Source organism: Prionailurus bengalensis, chromosome E4 (genome assembly GCF_016509475.1).
Source record: "Prionailurus bengalensis isolate Pbe53 chromosome E4, Fcat_Pben_1.1_paternal_pri, whole genome shotgun sequence".
Classification (NCBI taxonomy): domain Eukaryota; kingdom Metazoa; phylum Chordata; class Mammalia; order Carnivora; family Felidae; genus Prionailurus; species Prionailurus bengalensis.
The window spans coordinates 37,928,986-37,951,170 of NC_057360.1; positions in this window are offsets into that span (position 1 = coordinate 37,928,986).

A 22,185-nucleotide genomic window follows, 5' to 3' on the forward strand; every position below is an offset into this window, starting at 1 on the left:
CTCGAAACCATGAGCTGTGAGATCATGACCTGAGCTGAAGTCGGACGCTTAACCAACTGAGCCACCCAGGCGCTCCGGAAATATTTAATCATTTTAACTCAACCTCAACATTGTGAAAAATAGTATTTTGATTTTTCTTCTGTGCTTTCTTTTCTTTCTAGTATTCTTAAATATAAAGCCTTAAAGTAGTTTTTTCCCTGGCTCTCCATTTCTCTCTCTGTCTCTCTCTCTCTCTCATAATATATTAAAATACCTGCCCAGTTTAAGGCTCTTCTATAACACATCACTTCCTACATCAGGGGCATGTCCTCCTCCTTCCAAGATACTATTGCTCAGAAAGACACAATTTTGTGTCCTCATCTCCCATCTCCTTGACCTGTCTAAATTCCTGAAATTAATTTTCTACTGCTCATGCCAGGTTTATTCTTCATTCACTTCTTACGTAATGTTCCTAATAATGTGAAAACTTATTAGAAGAACCCAAATTTATTTCAAAATTTACTAGATTTTGAGCTCTAGAATGGAAGAAGATATATTTTATTTATCTTGATAATCTAATACCTCATGCACTACCTGTCACATTTTAAGTTTGCAAGAAAATAGCAATAATGATAATAATGATAGTATCTAACTCTTAAAATACCTAATACGTGTTTTACACTTTGCAAAGTGTTTTTCATGGAACCTTTACAAGGTCCTTACAGTAGTACTTGATTTTGGAATAGGTAATATTGTTCTCACATCTTAGATATAGAAACTGAATTTTAGAGTAGATAAGCAATTTACCAAGGTGGCAGAACTTGGTCATAAACCTAAGTAGCCTGATCCTGATCCTGTGTTCTAATCATTATACATTTTTCTCAGAGATCATCTTTAATTATTTAGCACACTTCTCTTGAGTCCTGCACAAACCCTACCCTATTTGCTTTGTCTACTGGTTCTCATGATTAACATTAATCCAGAAGTAAATGATTTAAAGAAAGTATGGCAAGTACATTTTTTTTGCCAAATGTACTAGATAGCAAAAGATGCTTATAAAATTTTATTTACAAGAACTTTGAGGTTATGTAGAATGTCTGAGGAAAAGGCACCTATCAACATAGAAAAAGGAAGGGCTAACTATTTGCCTCCCTAACCAAGACATATCTTTATTTCTTGATAGAAAAACACATATCTCTGTCCTCAATGGAAGTTGGATACCAATATATGCTGAACTGCAACCAGATTGAACCTGCCAAGATAAAACTAGTGTCACATTAACATCTCTACTAGATTGTCAGATTAAATGTATTTTCCTAAGGTAAAATTGATAGCTGAGATGAGCAATAGGAACATATATTGATCACCTAATCTATATGTGAAGTATTGAGATACATTTTTAATTCAGTTTCTATTCTTTAAGTGTCCAAGGGCACATGTACTTTTGTACTTGATAATGAACATGTGAAGCATCAGAACAGATGCTGAATGTGGACATTTTCTATTATAACCCTAATAAAACGTGACTAACAATCTGGTTCACTGGTAGATAACTTAAAACCTAAAGCACATCAACTATGATGTTGAAAGCATATTAAACATAACTTATCCTCTGATTCAGGATGCCCTTTGTGACTTCACAGTGCCAGCTGGTCACGTTTAGGAACACTGATTATAAACTACAGTCCTGAAACTCAACAGAGGTATATGCATTGTAGTGAAGAGCTGGACCCATAATCCCTGAGTTGGTCTCTTTGTTCTACAATCTTTACCAGCTCTGTGCCTCAGCTTTCTCATCTGAAAAATGGAGATGATAATATTACCTATGATTCTTAAAGCACCACTAGCAAACAGAAGCGCTCTATAAACATTAGTTATTACTGTCATGCTTATGTTATAAAGTAAAAAAATAACTTGAATTCCTTTTGCAACTGGAAGACAAACATTGAAGTTTGGTTTGTATGTGTGCATATGTTCACGTGACAGTTTATGTGCGCATATGTGTTTATTTTATTTTGAGAAATCCGTAATTTTGCCTATTATAACTAAAAAATTGCTTTTTTTGTTTTAAGTTCTTATTTAAATTCCAATTAGTTAACATACAGTGTAATATTATTTTCAGGTGTACAATATAGTGATACAACACCCAGTACTCATCACAAGAGGTGTATTCCTTAATCTCCATTACCTATTTTACCCATTCCCTCACCTATCTCCCCTCTGGAAATCATCAGCTTGTTCTCTATAGTTAAGAGTCAGTTTCTTCGTTTGCCTCTATCCCTAATTTTTTTTCTCCTTCACTTGTTTTCTTTCTAAAATTCTACATATGGTATTTGTCTTTTTCTGACTGACTTATTTCACTTAGCATAACACTCTCTAGCTCCATCCATGTCATTGCAAATGGCAAGATTTCATTCTTTTTTATGGCCAATATTCCAATGTGTGTGTGTGTGTGTGTGTGTGTGTGTGTGTGCCCGTGTGTCTCTTCTTTATCCATTCATCAGTCAATGGACACTTGGGCTGTTTCCATAATTTGGCTATTACAGAAAATGCTGCTATAAACACTGGGGTGCACGTATCCCTTTGAATTAGTATTTTTGTATTCTTTGGGTAAATACCTAGTGGCACAATTGCTGGATCATAGTGTACTTCTATTTTTAACTTTTTGAGAAACCTCCATACTGTTTTCCACAGTGGCTGTACCACTTTGCATTCCCACCAACTGTGCAAAAGGGTTTCTTTTCTCCACATCCTCACCAACACCTGTTATTTCTTGTGTTTTTTATTTTACCCACTCTGACAGATATAAGGTGATATATCATTGTAGTTTTTTTTATAATTTTTTTTACATTTATTTATTTTTGATAGAGACAGAGCACAAGTGGGGGAGGGGAAGAGAGAGAAGGAGACACGGAATCCGAAACAGGCTCCAGGCTCTGAGCTGTCAGCACAAAGCCCGACGCAGGGCTTGAACTCACAAACTGTGAGATCATGACCTGAGCCGAAGTCAGACACTTAACCGACTGAGCCACCCGGTCCCTCTCATTGTAGTTTTAATTTATATTTCCCTGATGAGGAGTCATGTTGAACATTTTTTCATGTGTCTATTGGTCATATCTATGTCTTCTTTGGAAAAAATGTCTATTAATGTCTTCTGCCCATCTTTTAATTGGATTGTTTTTGAGTGCTAAGTTTTATAAGCACTTTGTATATTTTGCATATTAACCCTTAACTGGATATGTCATTTGTAAATGTCTTCTCCCATCCCGAAGGTTGCCTTTTAGATTTGTTGAGTATTTATTTCCTTTGCTATGCAGAGGCTTTTAATTTTGATGAAGTCTCAATAGTTTATTTTTGCTTTTGTTTCCCTTGCCTCAGGAGACATATCTAGTAAGAAGTTGCTATGGCTGATGTCAAAGAGGTTACTGCCTGGGTTCTTCTCTCAGATTTTTATGGTTTCAGGCCTCACATTTAGGTCTTTAACCCATTTCGAATTTACTTTTGTGTATGGTTTAAGAAAGTGGTCTAGGGGCGCCTGGGTGGCGCAGTCGGTTAAGCGTCCGACTTCAGCCAGGTCACGATCTCGCGGTCCGTGAGTTCGAGCCCCGCGTCAGGCTCTGGGCTGATGGCTCGGAGCCTGGAGCCTGTTTCCGATTCTGTGTCTCCCTCTCTCTCTGCCCCTCCCCCATTCATGCTCTGTCTCTCTCTGTCCCAAAAATAAAAATAAACGTTGAAAAAAAAAATTAAAAAAAAAAAAAAAAAAGAAAGTGGTCTATTTCATTCTTCGGTATGTTGCTGTCCAATTTTCCTAACACCATTTATTGAAGAGACATTCTTTTTCCCACTGCATATTCTTTCCTGCTTTGTGGAAGGTTAATTGACCATATAGTTATGGATTTATTTCTGGGCTTTCTATTCTGTTCTATAGATTTATGTGTCTATTTTTGTGTCAGTACCATACTGTTTTCATCACTACAGCTTTGTAATATAACTTGAAGTCCAGAATTATGATGTCTCCAGGTTTGCTTTCCTTTTTCAAAGGTTTCTTTGGCCATTTGGGGTCTTTTGCGGTTCCATACAAATTTTAGGATTGTTTGCTCTAGCTCTGTGAAAATGTTGTTGGTATTTTGATAGAGATTGCATTGAATGTGTAGATTGCTTTGGGTAATATAGACTTTTTTTCCAACAAAGTTTTTTTTCATATTAATTAATTTTTTAATTTATATCCAAATTAGTTAGCATATAGTGCAACAATGATTTCAGGAGTAGATTCCTTAATGCCCCATACACATTTAGACTATCCCCCCTCCCACAACCCCTCCAGCAACCCTGTTTGTTCTCTATCTTTAAGAGTCTTATGTTTTGTCCCCCTCCCTGTTTTTGTATTATTTTTGCTTCCCTTCCCTATGTTCATCTATTTTGCATCTTCAATTCCTCATATAAGTGAAATCATATGATATTTGTCTTTCTCTTACCAACTCATTTCACTTAGCACAATACCCTCTAGTTCCATCCACATAGTTGCAAATGGCAAGATTTCATTCGTTTTGATTGCCGACTAATAATCCATTGTATATATATGACATCTTCTTTATCCATTCCATTCATTCGTCGATGGACGTTTGGGCTCTTTCGATACTTTGGCTATTTTTGATAGCGCTGCTATGAACATTGGGGTGTACGTGCCCCTTCGAACAGCACACCCGTATCCCTTGGAGAAAAACCTAGTAGTGACATTGCTGGGTCATAGGGTAGTTCTATTTTTAACTTTCTGAGGAACCTCCATACTGTTTTCCAGAGTGGCTACACCAGTTTGCATTCCCACCAGCAGTGCAAAAGAGATCCTCTTTCTCCACATCTTTGCCAATATCTGTTGTCACCTGAGTTGTTAATGTTAGCCATTCTGACAGGTGTGAGGTGGTCATCTCATTGTGGTTTTGATTTGTATTTCCCTGATGATGAGTGATGCTGAGCATTTTTTTCATGTGTCGGTTGGCCATCTGGATGTCTTCTTTGGAGAAGTGTCCATTTCATGTCTTTTGCCCATTTCACTGGACTATTTGTTTTTTGGGTGTTGAGTTTGATAAGTTCTTTACACATTTTGGATACTAACCCTTTATCTGATATGTCACTTGCAAATATCTTCTCCCATTCTGTCAGCTGCCTTTTAGTTTTGCTGATAGTTTCCTTCACTGTGCAGAAGATTTTTATTTTGATGAGGTCCCAATAGTTCATTTTTGCTTTAGCTTCCCTTACCTCCAGACATATGTTGAGTAAGAAAGAAGTTGCTGCGGCCAAGTCAAAAAGATTTTTGTCTGCTTTCTCCTCCAGGATTTTGACAGTTTCCTATCTTACATTTAGGTCTTTCATCGATTTTGAGTTTATTTTTGTGTATGGTGTAAGAAAGTGGTCCAGGTTCATTTTTCTGCATGTTGCTGTCCAATTTTCCAGTACCATTTGCTGAAGAGACTGTCTTTATTCCATTGGCTATTCTTTCCTGCTTTGTCAAAAATTAGTTGACCATACTCTTGTGGGTTCATTTCTGAGTTCTCTATTCTGTTCTATTGATCTGAGTGTCTGTTTTTGTGCCAGTACCATGCTGTCTTGATGATTACAGCTTTATAATACATCTTGAAATCCAAGACTGTGATGCCTCCAGCTTTGGTTTTCTTTTTCAAGATTGTTTTGGCTATTGGGGTCTTTTTTGGTTCTATACAAATTTTAGGATTGTTTGTTCTAGCTCTGTGAAGAATTCTGGTGTTATTTTGAAAGGGATTGTGGGTAGTATAGACATTGTAACAATATTTGTTCTTATCGAGGAGCATGAAATGTCTTTCCAGTTCTTTGTGTGGTCTTCAATTTCTTTCATCAGTGTTTTATAGTTTTCAGAGTAGAAATCTTTAAACCAGTTGTTTAGGTTTATTCCTAGTTATCTTTTTGCTTTGGGTGCAGTTGTAAATGAGACTGATCCCTTAATTTCTCTTTCTGCTGCTTCTTTATTGGTGTGTAGAAATGCAACAGATACCTGTATGTTGATTTTGCACCTGAGACTTTACTGAATTTATTTAACACTTCTAGCAGTTTTTGGGTGGAGTATTCTGGGTTTTCTATATAGGATATTATATCATGGTGAAAGTTTTACTTCTTCCTTACTGATTTGGATGCTTTTTATTTCTTTTTGTTGTCTGATTGCTGCGGCTAGGACTTCTAGTACTATGTTAAGTAACAGTGGTGAGAGTGGACATCTCTGTCTTGTTCTGGACCATAGAGTAAAAGTTCTCAGTTTTTCCCCATTGAGGATGATATTAGCTGTGGGTTTTTTAAGATGGCCTTTATTATATTGAGGAATGTTCCCTCTAAACCTACTTTGTTGAGGAACAAGATAGTCTTTCATGTACCAAATGTAGATATTTGTACTTCCTGATATTTGAGCTGTTCTAGATATCTTACTGTTTAATTCAATTTGCCATGGAATGGACTGAATTTTTGTGGTCCTCAGAACTTACATGTTGAAACCTACCTCCCCCCCATTGTAATAGTGCTAGGAAGTGGGACTTTGGGGCAATTAATACAATTAGATGAAGTCAGGAGAGCAGGGCCCTCATGAATAGGTTTAATGCCATTATGTAAGTTACAAGAAAGCTTGGTTCCCATTGCTGCTCTCCACCATGGGAAGATGGAATAAGAAATGGGCAATCTTTAAGGTGGAAGTGTGCTCTCATCAGAACCTGACAGGCTGGCACTCTGATCTCAGACTTCTAGAACTATTAGAAACAAAATTTCTCTTGTTTATAAGCCACCCAGTCTATAGTACTTTGTTATAGCAGCACAAACTAAGATATCACACCTTTATACTATCAGGAGACAAATACTTATTAAATAATATCATTCCTTTAGCATAAACTATCCACCATTAACAAAATAAGCAGGAAGTTTTCTAATGATATTCACTGATTTTTACAAAGAAATTCTTTCAAAAGTCAAATGATGGCCAACAAGTACATGAAAAGATGCTCAATTTCATTACTTATCAGGGAAATGCAAATCAAAATTTGGAGATAACACTCCTACTTGTTGGAATTACTATTATCAAAAGACTAGAAATAACTAGTGTTGGTGAGGATGTGGAGGAAAGGGAACTCCTGTGCACTGTTGGTGGGGATATACATTGGTGCAACCACTATGGAAAACAGTATGGAGACTCCTCAGAACATTAAAAATAGAACTACCATATGGTCTTGCTATTATTCCACTTTTGTGTTTTTTATCCAAAGAAAACAAAAACACTTGCTCTTATAGATGTCTGTAAACCCATGTTCATTGAGAATTATTTATAATGGCCAAGACATGGAAACAACCTAAGTGTCCCTCAATGGGTGAATGGATAAGACATTGCAGTATATATGTACAATGGAATATTCTTCAACCATAAAAAAGAATGAAATCTTGCAATTTGCAACAACATGGATGGATAGACTGCCAAGGCCTTGTGCTAAGTGAAATAAGTCAGACAGGGAAAGACAAATACCATATGATATTTCTTACATGTGGAATCAAAAAAAAAAAACACAAAAAACAAAGCAAGGCTATAGATACAGAGAGCAGATTGGTCGTCAGGGAGGGTATGCAAGAAAAGGATGAAGGGTAAAAAGATAACAAGAAAAAAAATTGGGGGAGGTTAAGAGATGGTAATACATAAAATGAGACTAGTTATGAATTAATTATTAAGGCTGAATAATAATTAAGTTGGAATTATTATGCTATTCTTAAAAAAAAAAGAATGAGTTGCTCTCCTTTCTAAAATTCTAAAGGACATACTATTTTCATACTTTTTTCTCTAATCCAGTGAGATATTGTTTTATATGTTCTGCTTCAAGAGGAGAGGACTTTTATTTTAAATTTCGTGGTTGAGCAATGCATATGTAAGCTAAATGGAAATTTTTTTTCCTGCTTGGGCTCTTTGCTGATGGGTGCTGAAAATGAGATTAGAACTGAATCCTGAATGCCTAATGAGGAGCAGATTTTGATATAAAAACAGAATTCTGTATTTGGTTATCTTTGATCTAAGACCACTAAAAGGAATAATAATTGTGGTTATAGACAAATGTCTGTTAAAGATGGGCAAATTAGACATAAAAAGTAATCATGGACTCCAAATATCTAAACCAATTTCTTAAAGAAATACATTAAGTGTGAAAATATTTGACTTTTTTTTTTTTTTTTTTTTTTTTTTTTTTGCTTTCCAGTGGTTTTTCTCCTATCTGTCAGCACTAAAAGCCCTGACATGCTATAAAAGCCTGTTTTGTCAGTCTCCAATCCCACAGGAAAGAATGCAAGGGACCCTATGGATACTAAATTTATAACTCCAGATATGTAGGCTTAGATAAGGTTTTGATAAGCATTCAAGCATTTTGTTGACTAACCACATCAAATCAAAGCTGTGAATTTCGCCAATCACTAATGATTTCAAGGAACTTGGATGAGATCATTGCCTACAAATCTCCAGGGGTTTAAGGCTTAACCTAGGTCCCTTGAAGGTAAAAGGCAAACCCCCTCTTGGCTGAGTCTGCTGGTTGGTTTTGTGTAATTATCAAACAGGCCTTGGGAATCTGTCCAGCAGTGGTCCAAAGGGGAAACATATGCACTTCACTTACAGTTAGCACTGCAGCTACCTTGGAGCAGGAGAAAATCAGTAGGTTCGTGCTTATGTAAAATGCTTTCAGACCTTAACTCTGAACCAGTCCAACAACCTTTGGCATTGGGGTTGGTGAGATGTCTAAGGGCACTTCATCTCCAAGTGCTGGTTCTAGGAATGGCACAGGAAATTAGTTAAATGAGGCAGTGGAACTCTCAGAAACACTCCTCTGGATACTGCGTTCATGGGAGTGGGAGCTAAATTATATCTAAGGGATGGGAAATGTGGCTCTGCTGCTGTAACTCAGCAGAGAGCCATCAGGAGTCTCTGGAACTAAAGGCTCTCAGAATTCCACAATTTCAGGTGGCAGGTAGCTTGCAAATGTGCACTGGTCTTATGTATAACAAACTCCTACTTCTGTAATCAAATAATTGGAAAGCTTTGTACGAAAAATAATGAATCATAGATGCAGAAGTTTTCATTTGTACTTTAAATGTTTTATTGATGCAATATAAAGGTACCTTCTCTTGACTTTAATCCTATTAGAAGCCTGTAAAGAATGGACAGCTGTGAAGGCAAAGTAACCTTGCCCTCCTCATGCGTTGTAATACCTGTGCCCGGGTCTCGTGATCATTATCCTTGCTGTGTTTGAAACCAGTTATTAATATTATTCAAATATCACTTCAGATGAACTTACTGAATTTGATTTTAAAAAGTACTTCTTAAAATATATTTTGAAAGGTTTTTTTGCCACAAATTGAGGAAGAAATTGGTATTAAGAACTCGAGTTACGTGATATATATTAGTAAAGTGATGTGTCAATTTAGAACATTTATGAAGAATTAGTTCTTGGTGTATTAGAGATCCAGAATATAAGTAAAGCATATCCCCAGGTTGGTGGTTTATTCTGAACTCCAGGGAAAAAAAAGGGCTAAAGACTGCAGAGGTGTCAGGATATTACAGATTTTCCTTAATCCAACAGTTTTCAAAAGTCTTGGTTTGTTTTAAAGAAAGCAGCACCACCACAAGTGCCTTTTATTCCTCAAGTTTGGAAAGAAATTCTGTGCTTTCCACTAAACAACCCCCAATCCTGAGTGTGCACTCTTCCTGCTAGGACATGAGATTTCTCCCTGAAATATCTGAAAGACATAAGTGCTTTGGAACTTTTTAGCAGAAATAAATCTCTGTCATAAAAATATCATGAGCTCAGCCAAGCCAGGATCAATAGCAGTGCCTAGGGACAGGTGGATTAATCAGAACCACGAACCCTTCCTTCTACACCTCCAAGAGTACCTTCCATTTCTGTCAAATTTAAACAATTTGCCTATAATGTGAAAGCATCTACACAGAATATCCTTAACATTCAAAAAGGTGTTCCTTTTACCAAGATAATCCTTTTTTTTGGTTGTGTGCATAAATATTCTTATTTTAATCACCTATTAAATTTTCCCTTCCATTCTTCAACTAAATTATTTAGTAGATACATTAATCTGAGCTTTTGTTTGTGCTCTAATGCTTTTCTGATGGGCTTGGCCTCCACAGATACCCTTTTAAAAGTTGCATTTTGTGCACCTCTTTTAGATAACTCTTGATATAACCAGAGACAGGTATGGCTGGAATCAGCTGGAGATGTTTACCATCTAAGTGGAATAGAACTAGGTTCAGTATTAACTCCTGTGCTTTCCCTGCCACTAATGTTAATACTTTAGGAATATGTGAAGGTGACAGTGACATTAGGTAGCCCAAACTCCTCCTCATTCAAAAGGCTACCAATAACAACTGATATACCCTCTGTTGAACTCATTTTATTCTTATATTCTTGCTTCTTCCTATTATTGCTCTCTGGCTAGGAATATCACTGCTCCTTCTTTCCCTTTTCAATCTTAGTTCCTTCTATTTGGTTAACTTGACCCAAAGAAGCTTAGGGTGAAACAAATTCTATGTTAGGCTGGAAATTATGGGAAACAACTTTGGATAATTTTCCAACCTCCCAGACAATGGTAAGGGACATCATACTTGCAGCTATTTCTAGGTTGTGGATGTAGACAATAATGTTTAAAAGTATAACAGACATTTAGCAAACAAAACCAGCTATTGAGGTCCAGTTCCTATTCCTGGGATTTGGGTAGATAGTACGTACATACTCTTCTATATCCAGCCAGCTGGCAATCATGAAACTATTTTTACAATTTCACTTATTAGATTCATTCTAAGGATATATCCTATGATCCTTTCTAATCAGAGATCTTACTGGTTTATGTCACTAATGGAAAACCCCAAACTGTATATTTGCTCTAGATTGCATACCTGCCCTTTTCCTCCCATTGGCACAAAGCTGAATCCATTTTTTTTCTGTTTATCACAACCTTTTCTTGCCCTTTCTTTCTAGTTATTCATTTTGTTTTCCTCCTCAGGTCAAATCTAAAACCTATTCTATCTACAAATTTCTTAATTTCTGAGTACTTTGTTACCTTAGTATCTCACATGGTCTTCTTAATTTTCCTCACTTGTGCCCTGGAATCTTATTTTTCAAGCTTACCACCATATGGATTGTTCCCCTATTAATCTTTCCAGTAACTTCAGTACAGTATTTTGTTTGCCTACTACCAGTGTTATCTGGTGATTCACATTTTTAAGTCTCTGCCTAGCCAGATTCCGTACCTCAGTAGATGCAGACTTTTTTTTTGTAGACATATAATCATGACATTGTCCGGGAGGTTCCTCTCTAGAAAATCCAAGAAACCATTTTTACTGGACATCCTGGGGCAGGTGCACAATTGCCACTAGAATTATCCAAGCTTGTCAGGACATGTGCAGTACACAAATCCTTGGTACACAGATAGACCACCCAAGTTATTACTAGCATAGAGGGTTGTCTTTCTTCTATGAAAATTATGGTATTCTTCCCCTCTGGGGATCGGGTGGTTTTGTCTTTTTGCTTGCAGGTGACCAACCCCCACCTGAAAAAAATCCCGCTTATCTCTGGTTTACAAATAGATGTTTCTTTGCTTAGACAGTAATTACTGTTTCCTTGCTATTCAAAATAATACTGCTCAGAGGTCTTTGGTGTGTCTTTTTAGCCTTGATTTGGTCTTTGTTTTTCCCATTTTGAGACACACCTGTTTGCTTTTTAAGCCATATTTACATGTGCGTTCCAGCAACATTGAATTGTTGACAGTATTACAGCAAGGTTGGTGGACTGGTTGCATTCCACAGCTTTGTTGTGGGTGGTCCTGTCTTGTCATTGGCTGTTGAACATGACATTAAGATTATATTCAGAAAACTACTTAAGAAGCATTGAGTGTTTTCCATGGCAGGTCCAAACAGTATTTTGTAGAACATCAGTTAGATGGCCAGTTAATGTTCACTGGTATCTATTCTCCTGCAAGCTGGCTCTTATGATGTGGTTTCCAAATCCTTTGTGCATATTTATAAGTATTCTTCTAACTGTAGAATCAATGGAGCTACGATTGATACTCATCATTAAGTCAAGTGTGTGTCAGGTGCTGGGGCAGCAGCAGAACAGGGATGTAATGAGATCCTTGCATGGATCTCACCTTGGTGAATTCAGGAGGGTTTCATAGAGAAGATAACTGAACTGAATCATGAAAAATGGGAGGTTTGAGGGAGATGGAAGTGGAGAAGGTGAAGGGAAATCTAGTCACCAGGAACAAGTGTAAAAACCCAGATATCTGATTCAGCATAACATGTGTGAGGAAATACAAACAGCAACGGTGATTCTATTTGTTTACTATGTGTCAGGCTCTGTTATAATTATATTATCAACATTATTCAGTGGCCTAAAATTCTTTGTGGTATAAGTTAGAATGTTGACAGATGGAGTGGATATTGATCGATAGTGAATGTATACTTAACTCTTACAATATCCTTACAATAAAATCGTCTCCATTTTATAGACAATAAAACTAAGAATCAGAGATAGAGACACACATCTAGTACATATTAAAACTATCTCCAATGTCCATGTTCTTATTCCTATCGGACACTATGCTTCTGTCAAATCCTATTAATATGACAAATTACATTCACAAGTCATTAAAGCAAATTGTAGCTTCTTCAAAGTCAGTAACTATATCTTGTAATCCCTTTCAATTCTCTTAGTGATTAAAACCGAACACATTTAATAATGATATTATTATAAAAACTGCTTTTTAGCTCTGGGTCAAATACAGTGGCTTAAAAGTTTTAAGTAAGTCTTTTTTAAAAATTATTTTTAATGTTTATTTTTGAGAGAGAGAGCGGGATAGGGGCAAAGAGAGAGGGAGGCACAAAATCTGAAACAGGCTCTAAACTGCCAGTACAGAGCCCAACACAGAGCGCAAACTCACTAACTGGGAGATCATGACCTGAGCTGAAGTGAAACAACCGAATGAGCCACCCAGGCGCCCCTTAAGTAAGTCTTTTGATTTCAAGTAGTTTTGCTGATCTATTGATCTCACCCCACCCCACCCTAATACACAGAAACTATAATCAACAACTTTTATAGACATATCAAATCTGGAAAATGAGGTAACAAGGTAAGAAAATTATGATGGTACTAAAAAACATACCACAAACATGTAATAAGTGAATTCCCTGAGCTAGACTTTTTTTTTTTCAACGTTTTTTATTTATTTTTGGGACAGAGAGAGACAGAGCATGAACGGGGAAGGGTCAGAGAGAGAGGGAGACACAGAACCGGAAACAGGCTCCAGGCTCCGAGCCATCAGCCCAGAGCCCGACACGGGGCTCGAACTCACGGACCGCAAGATCGTGACCTGGCTGAAGTCAGACACTTAACCGACTGCGCCACCCAGGCGCCCCAAGCCTTTTTTTTTTTAATGTTTATTTTTGAGAGAGCACAAGCAGGGGAGGGGCAGAGAGAAGAGGACAGAGGATCCAAAGCAGGCTCCACGCTGACAGCAGTGATCCCAATGTCCGGCTGGAACTCACTAAACCATAAGATCATGACCTCAGCTGAAGCTGGATGCTCAATTGACTGAGCCATCCAGGTGCCCCCCACCCCTGGGCTAGATTTTAAAAAATACTAATTGGAATAATATATTGCAATTATAGAAAAAAACACTTTATAATTTTCTGTCCCTTTTCCTGATTCATATTTTTTTCTCTACAAAACACTCATCACTATCTATCCTTTTATTACATATGTATTTATTTATTGTCTTGGTCCAGTATAAAAATGTAAGCTGTATGAGAACAGAATTTTGGAACTTGCATTCCCTGCTGTATGTCCAGTTTCTAGAGTAGTGCCTGGAATGTAGTGAGTATTAAATAAATATTGTTGAATAAATGAATGATTGGTTTAACCAGATGACAGAATATTTTGCAACCATTAGGAAGTTTGAAGATGAAGCGAAAACATGTATAATACTTGTATCACTTTATTTGAAAACATTTAAAATTACTGGGATCATATTGCAAGTAATTTGAACATCTTATGCTTGCACAAATCAATATACATAAAAATGCAAAAAGAAAATTTTTGGAAGAATAGAAGTGATTCCCATTGTCTATTTCCTAAACTTCCTTTTTCATATTGTTATAGGATTTTGTTTCAATACTTTTAGAAAATCATTATATAATGCTATTACATAATGACAAAGAAGAATAAAATGCCCATACTAAAGCTTCACATTCAAGTTTTTCTTCTTATTTCTTTCCTTCTGTGTTCTTTGGTTTGGATGCCTCAGGCTATCTGTGCCTAACATCCAGGATGGCCCTTGGCAAAACTGTGAATCAGGGTAAGCTTCTTTACCCTCTTTCCTTCTTTTTCCCATTCATAACCCCCCTTTCCTTGATGCTATGCAAGAGATATTTTTCCCTGCTCTTACTAAAGGTCTGCATTCTGGTAATACTAAACCCATAATTTATCATGTTTCCTAGTGGTATATTTACTTAAAAGAAAAAACTCTAAATTTTAAGACAAAGTTTTGACTTTAAAAATGTAGAATTTGAGAACTTTGGGGCTTATTAATTAAAGAGAAAGCTTGATCTTCAGGCTATACTTCAAGGACAGTACCCTGGCACCTGTACCAAGGTCAGACTCTTCTCTTTTGCTGAGAGCCAATCACACGGGCTTTCTCTGGACTATAAGCACATAACCTGAATTGTCACTTTAGTCTCAAAATCAGTTGAGAAGGGAGCAAGCTGAGCATTTTTTAGCAGCCATGGATAGTCTCTCAATTTGTGATCCACATGGAAGTTACACTTGAGGCATGCAAGCATGTCAAAATATTTCATCTTTGACAAGCAATGCTTTCCAGAATGATGCCTAGTTCTAGCCAGTCAGTGTGGTCTGAACTGTAGTGTCATTTCTGGCAAGAACTTTCAAGCCTGCTTAATGTTAACATCAGTTGCCATAATACACTTTGACACTATTTGGGATTTTCCACTAGGTAATCTGACCTCTCTCAAGTCAAAAATGAAGCATCCAAGAATACCTTAGAAATTGAAAAGTTCAATTATAATCTTGAGTCTACTTGACCCATACTTCGGTCCTATATATGCTACAATCAGTACTATGAAGAAAATCTACAGCTGAAATATTTTCAAACCCAAATTTTGTGGGGAGGAGCTGATTTTTAAAAAAAGATTTTGGGTTGTTTATTCCATTGTATCCACTTAGTAAATTATCCCACATTCTTGCTTATAATAAAGTGGGATATAAATAAATACATATTCTCCTTTTTATTTCTTTTCTATATATTTTTCTTATATTCATTTACCCCATTTTTTTAATAAATCTGAGGGTGAAGAGATTCATGGAAACCTTATTCTGCTCTGCTCTTATTTTAAAAATATGAGTTATTAGTCTCTGTGAGGATATGTGTTTTCTCAATGAAACGGTTACTGATTCTAAGAACACCCCTTATACAGGTGATGAGAAACTTGATAAAATAATTGACTTGATAAAACAATCGAAAAATAAAGCTTTTCTTTCCGTAAGACAATTTTAGGTGAGGGGTGGGGGTATGTGGGATAGAGTATGAGTAAAACAGTCAGATCTGTTATTTGACTGATTTATATATCCCCTGTATTTTTAAATATATTTTTTAATATTTGTATATTTTTGAGAGAGAGAGAGTAGGGGAGGGGCAGAGAGAGAGGGAGACACAGAATCTGAAGCAGGCTCCAGGCTCTGAGTTGTCAGCCCGATAAGGAGCTCGAACTCATGAACTGTGAGATCATGACCTGAGCTGAAGTCAGTTGCTTAAATGACTGAGCCACCCAATTGCCCCTATACCCCCTATTTTTTATGAAAAAAGTCCACTTGACTCACACAACCTAAAAGCAGCCTAAATAAGCCAACTATTTATTGTACTAAAGCCCAACTCCACCCCAAATGCAAGAAGATAAATCTTATGGCCTAACGTCCTTTCCACCTTTATGAATAAGTAATTCTAAGATTTAACGAATATTTCTTGAATCCACTAAATTCAACAAGAAGGAACTGGACTCTATTTGGGGGAAACTGCTTCTTTTTTTTTTTTAACGTTTATTCATTTTTGAGACAGAGAGAGACAGAGCATGAACGGGGGAGGGTCACAGAGAAAGGGAGACACAGAATCCGAAACAGGCTCCAGGCTCTGAGCTGGATCAGCACAAAGCCTGATGCGGGGCTCGAACCCACGGACCGTGGGATCATGACCTGAGCCGAAGTCGGATGCTTAACCTACGGAGCCAACCAGGCGCCCCGGGGGGAAACTGCTTCTAATTTCCATAATTCAACACCTGAGTGAGTAAAAACGGCCTCTGAACAACTTCCATCCCCACCCTACCACCCCCCCCCCACCCCCCCCCCCCCCCCCCCCCCCCCCCGCCTCCACTGCCTCTGGTACATTCCAGTCACATTCACTTTCCAGTCCTCAATCCAGGATGGTCAATTTCCAGGCAGGTACGTGTGGTTGACAGGATGGGGAGAAAGAGTGGTGAGAAACTGCAGAACAATTTCAATGCCTACCTGTTTCCTGATCGGTATTCCATTGTATTCTCCTGGAACATATGGAATTATATGTTGAGATTTAAGGGCTAGTTTTATAGCTCCATCTGGCCTTCATTCTGCATAAACAATTGTACATCATGAATCGGTCTACAATTTCGGTTTATGTCCCTCTGTTTCTGTTTGATCTGAAAATGAAATTTTACTCTGCACTAAATAAAGAAGTGGGCTACGAGGAGTCTTCATATTATTTTGAAATGAAACAGATAAAATTTTAAATCTTTAAGATTATATATGAAATAAAAGAAGATTATCTTTGGAAACAATGAATCATATCTTCCAACATGTATCCAACCACAAGATTTTCTCAAAATCAGTTTTTCCTTTTTCATTTATTATTAAACTTAGCAGTATTAATATTTATTAAACACCTATGGGGTGCCAGTAACAATTCAGAGTACATAAAAGAGGTGGTCCCTAATGTCAAAAATCTTAAAAAGCTGTTATATGCTATTGTGCTTAATCACATGCTGGCCAGAGAGGAAACATTTTTATCATCACCCGTCAGGACTGTTGCTTTTGTTTTCTTTTGTCAAGATGCATCCAACCTACAAGGGTAATTCTAGTTAAATGCTACAAAATCGGTAGTAAATGATTTTGAGGGTGCATATCTACATCCCAAGAGTCATTTTTTCTCAAAATGAAATGAAATTTAAAAGAAAAGAAAAGAAAGGAAAGAAGCTGAAAGCTGGATAAAACAATGGCTAGAAAGGAATGAATTGCAAGGATTGGTGGAACAGACGCTTCCTGCTATGGAAATGACACATAGGATATAATTAAAGTGCACAGAATCCTAAGTGTAGATAATGTAGGTTATTTCTTTCTTTCAACTTATATAGCACAAAGAGACTTTAATGAAAGTTAAAGGAAAATAAATTCAGCACAGGCATAAGGAAGCAGTTTTTCATTCTGCAAGTAATAAATGTTTGGAATGGCCTTCCGCAAAAGGTCTTTGAGGTAAAGGACACTGGGGTTATTCAACAATTGTTGCCTTGCTATAGTAAATTCTAATCTGCTAAATAGTTTTTTCTTATTCCTTATGTTAGATTAGTATGTCCAATTGAACAACAATTTTCAGTCCCTAATTAGAACCACATCTACACAAACGATGTTCACAAAAAAGTATGTGGCGTGAAATGTCAGGAAATAAAAGGAACAGTCAATGCACACCTCAAGTCAAATCTATGCTCTTCAAATCTCAGTTATTAGGAAGAAAATATACTAATTCATTAATTTTAAGTACCATTAGAGGAATTACAAGTGTATTGACTTTTCATCCTTCGATTTTGAATACAATACAATTTTTAGGTCTTGGTAATTTGCTAAGTGTCTTGACACTAAGATCTATCTATCTCCGTATTTATTGAATTATATATATATATACGTATATATATATGTATATATATATATATACATATACACACATATAATATACACATATACACATATATGTATATATACATACGAATTAACAACAGCCACGACAAACTACTCAAATGCCGGCGGAAAAGGAATTAATGAGACAATAGAGTTGTAACAAGTCCCCAGAGGTCATATTTGCTATGCAATGTCCCCATCCCTCACCCCAACACACATACACACACATACACACAGCAAGACTTCATTATACAGCCTAAATAATGTTTACTTTTGTTTAAAAATGAAAATAGAAAGTTTTAATCCCCACACTTCTGCATAGGCAAGTCTACACTACATGTAATAGCATGTAATGTTTACCCACAGCACACTGATGGTGCAGCTTAGTTTCATTTGTTTCTGCAAATTTCTTCTAGGCCCAAGTAGAAAAGTTTTCATTCATTTATTCTTTCTTTCTTTCTTTCTTTCTTTCTTTCTTTCTTTCTTTCTTTCATTTATTCATTCTTTCTTCTTTCCACTCATACTTCATGAACATTGCCAAGCTAGACAGTAAGGATATAAAGATGATCAAACACCATCATTGACCTTTAGAATTTAATTGGCAATATACACAAATAAAACAGTATACAGAGATAACTAATAAGAATGATAGTGCAGCAAGATAGTACAGCATGATGAAACTAGGAAAGAGATCTGCACACAGCATCATAGGAGCACTAAGGAGAGGCACCTAAATCACACAGGAAGTTCATAAAAGGATTCCTAGCAGAAAAAAAAAAAATGCTTATGCTGAGTCTCACAGGACAAGCGGACATTAACTGAACAGAGACTGTAGCCAGGACATTCAAAGCAGAGGGAACAATATGTGAAAGAAACACCATGGTGTATTTGGCAAACAGTATTCAGAACAGCAGATGCAAAGAATGCACATAGGACGGTGGAAGGAGACTGGGTGGGAGGTATACATACACAGTGTCTGACAGTGAAGGACGTGATATGATACTATTTAACTGACCTTTCTCCTGGAGACTCTGGGATTCAAGGAAGGACATGAGGCATGCCCAGATAGGAATTTTCCTAGGATACAAAGGATGGCTTAGAGGAATTTTAGCTGAAGTCAGGGTGGTTATATCTATGAGCAACAGAGTAGTAATGAAGAACAGAGGTGTTACAGGGAACAGAGAAGACTAGACCAGATAGATCTCCTGAGCTATAATCTATAAAACCTGGTGACTAATTGCTTCTGTGGATTACATGAGAAGAGGAGATATGGTATTACTCTTCATCTTCTTAGATGAGAAATATAGAAACAAGAATAGCTTTGGGAAAAGAATTACACATCTTCTGTTCCATTTAATATTTCTGTGCCATATCCAGATAGAGATTACTAATGAGCTAGGTAAATGTGAAGCATACTAAAGATTTGGGAGTCAGTGATAGTTAACACCATGGCTTTGGATAGGAGAGAATATAAAATGAGATAAATTGAGGGCTAAACATGGATGATTGTGGGTAAGATTACAATATATCAACATGGTGGACTATTTCACAGTAAGAAAAGAAACATTTCTACACAGTGCATCCCAAAATTGAAGATCATAGACAAAGGAGAGGTTTCTGCAATATCTAAAATGAAAAAGAAGTCCCTGATTAAAGTAAGTCACACTAATCCTAACTGAGTTTCTAACTAGGTGGAAACTATTCATGATCCCTTGGAAGGAACAAACTTTAAGAGGTTTATAATTCTTAAGGATTAAGGATGCTTACCAAGGGCAACCATTTTCTTGTTTTCATATTTCTATGAAATGAAGTCCCTCTGTGGTTCAAGACTTCAAAAATACTGTATCTAGAACATTACTGAGACACCTAAGCTCCCTCTGTAGAATTATGTATAGACCATAAATAGACCATTATTTAGACCAGATATTTATTGAGAGCCCTTTAGAGCCAGGCACTGTTTTCAGTGCTAGAGATTGGCAGTGATAAAACCCTACACTAACCCCTGACCTCATGTAGTTTGTGTTCTAGGAAAGAGTATAAAGAAAGGGTGCAGATTTTTGAGAAGGAGGAGATAGCTTTTGTAGAGAAGGCTGTCAAGGATGGTCTTTGTAATGAGATGACTTTCAAATGAAAGACTTTTATTTTTTTAAGTTTATTTATTTATTTTTGGGAGGAAGAGAGAGACAGAAACAGAGAATGAGCAAGGGAGGGGCAGAGAGAGAGAGGGAGAGAGATCATCCCAAGCAGGATCCACTGTTAGCATGAGCCCAACATGGGGCTAGATCCCACAAACCATGGAATCATGACCTGAGCTGAAATTAAGAGTTGGGCACTTAAATGACTGAGCAACCCAGGTGCCCGAAAGGAAAGACCTTTCAAATGAGACCTAAATAAAGTGAGAGAGACCTAAATGAAGCACTCAAATACATGGAGCAAGACCATTCCAGGCTGAAGGAACAGCAAGGGTAACATCTCTGAGTGGAGGACATTCATGCTGTGTTTGGGAAATATCAAGAAGTCAGTGGAATGAGAATTCAGCAATCAGTGGGGAGGATGCCATGAAGATGCTGGCCCAAATCCATACCATGTAAGTCTTTAGGAGATGTGGGGAAGACTTTAAACTTGCCAAGAAGATAAGATATCTTTGGAGATAAGGGTTCAAGAAAACTGATATTAATTACATCACTCTTGCTGTTATGTGCAGAATAGACTGCAGATAGCCATGAGAAGAAACAAGAAAAGTAGTTAGGAATCTATTATAGCAATCTATACAAGAGATAAAATGTTCTGAACTTGGATGGTAGCAGGTGTAATTAGCAAGAAGAAGCTGGGATCAAGATATATTGTGAGGAAGAAAAGACTGGTTATGAGTTGGTTGTCCAGTACAAGAGAGAGTTAAGAAAGATATGAATAGAGTTTATTAATTTAGATTTTTAAAATTATATGACTCAGTCGGAGCCTAGAGGAAAGGATATGGGCTATGATATAAATGAAGTAATTCTCTATCATAGCAGACATAGATAATGACTAATAGTTGATAAATCAAATAAGGGGAGTACAAGTATTTTTTAATAATGGAAATAATTCCCAGAAGAAACAGCTGGAAAAAAATTAAAATATTTGTGGGGCACCTAGGTGGCTCAGTCATTTAAACATCCGACTTCGGCTCAGGTCATGATCTCATGCTTTGTGAGTTCGAGCTCCGTGTCAGGCTCTGTGCTGACAGCTCAGAGCCTGGAGCCTGCTTCAGATTCTGTGTCTCCTTCTCTCTCTCTGCCCCTCCTGCACTTGTGCTCTGTCTCTCTTTCTCTCAAAAATAAATAAAACATAAAAAAAAATTGTCTCTGTCAAGTGGGAATATATAAAGATGGCAGGGGGAATAGAGGTAAAGTCTTTATAAATAGAGGTATAAAACTTTATAGATTTATGAATCTTTTAATGTTAGATGGTTTTAAAAATTCATGAGTATGTATTCATTTAGGAAAATAAATGATTATATATGCACATATAATGACACAGTCTATATTTGTATTGATATTAAATTAATAAATGATCAATGGAAGCAGCAAGTATAGACTACATGTTTTAAGAAGTTTTATAGAGATGAGGGGAAAGATTGGATGACAACAATATAAAGAAGTTTGGTGGACCCAGAATATTCAACACACTACTGAAGAAGAACAAAGTTGGAGGACTCACATTACCCAACTTCAAGACTTACTATAGAGCTACAGTCATCAAGACAGTGTGATGTTGGTGAAAGAACAGATCAATAGAACAAAATAGAGAGCCCAGAAATAGACTTCTATAAAAATAGTCAACTGGTCTTTGAAAAAGGAGCAAATATATTCTCTTCAACATATAATGCTGGAGCAACTGGCCATCCAGATGCAAAGAAAGAAAGGAAAGATAAGAAAAAAAGAAAGAAAGAAAGAAAGAAAGAAAGAAAGAAAGAAAGAAAGAAAGAAGAAAAAAAAAATGAATCTGGACAGAACCTATACCCTTCACAAAAATTAACTCAAAATGGATCATAGACATAAACATAAAACACAAAACTATAAAACTCTTAGAAGATAACATAGGAGAAAATTTGGATGATGATGCCTTTTAATTTATATTTTTAAAGTTTTTTATTTATTTTGAAAGAGAGATTGGGAAAGAGAGAGAGAGAGCA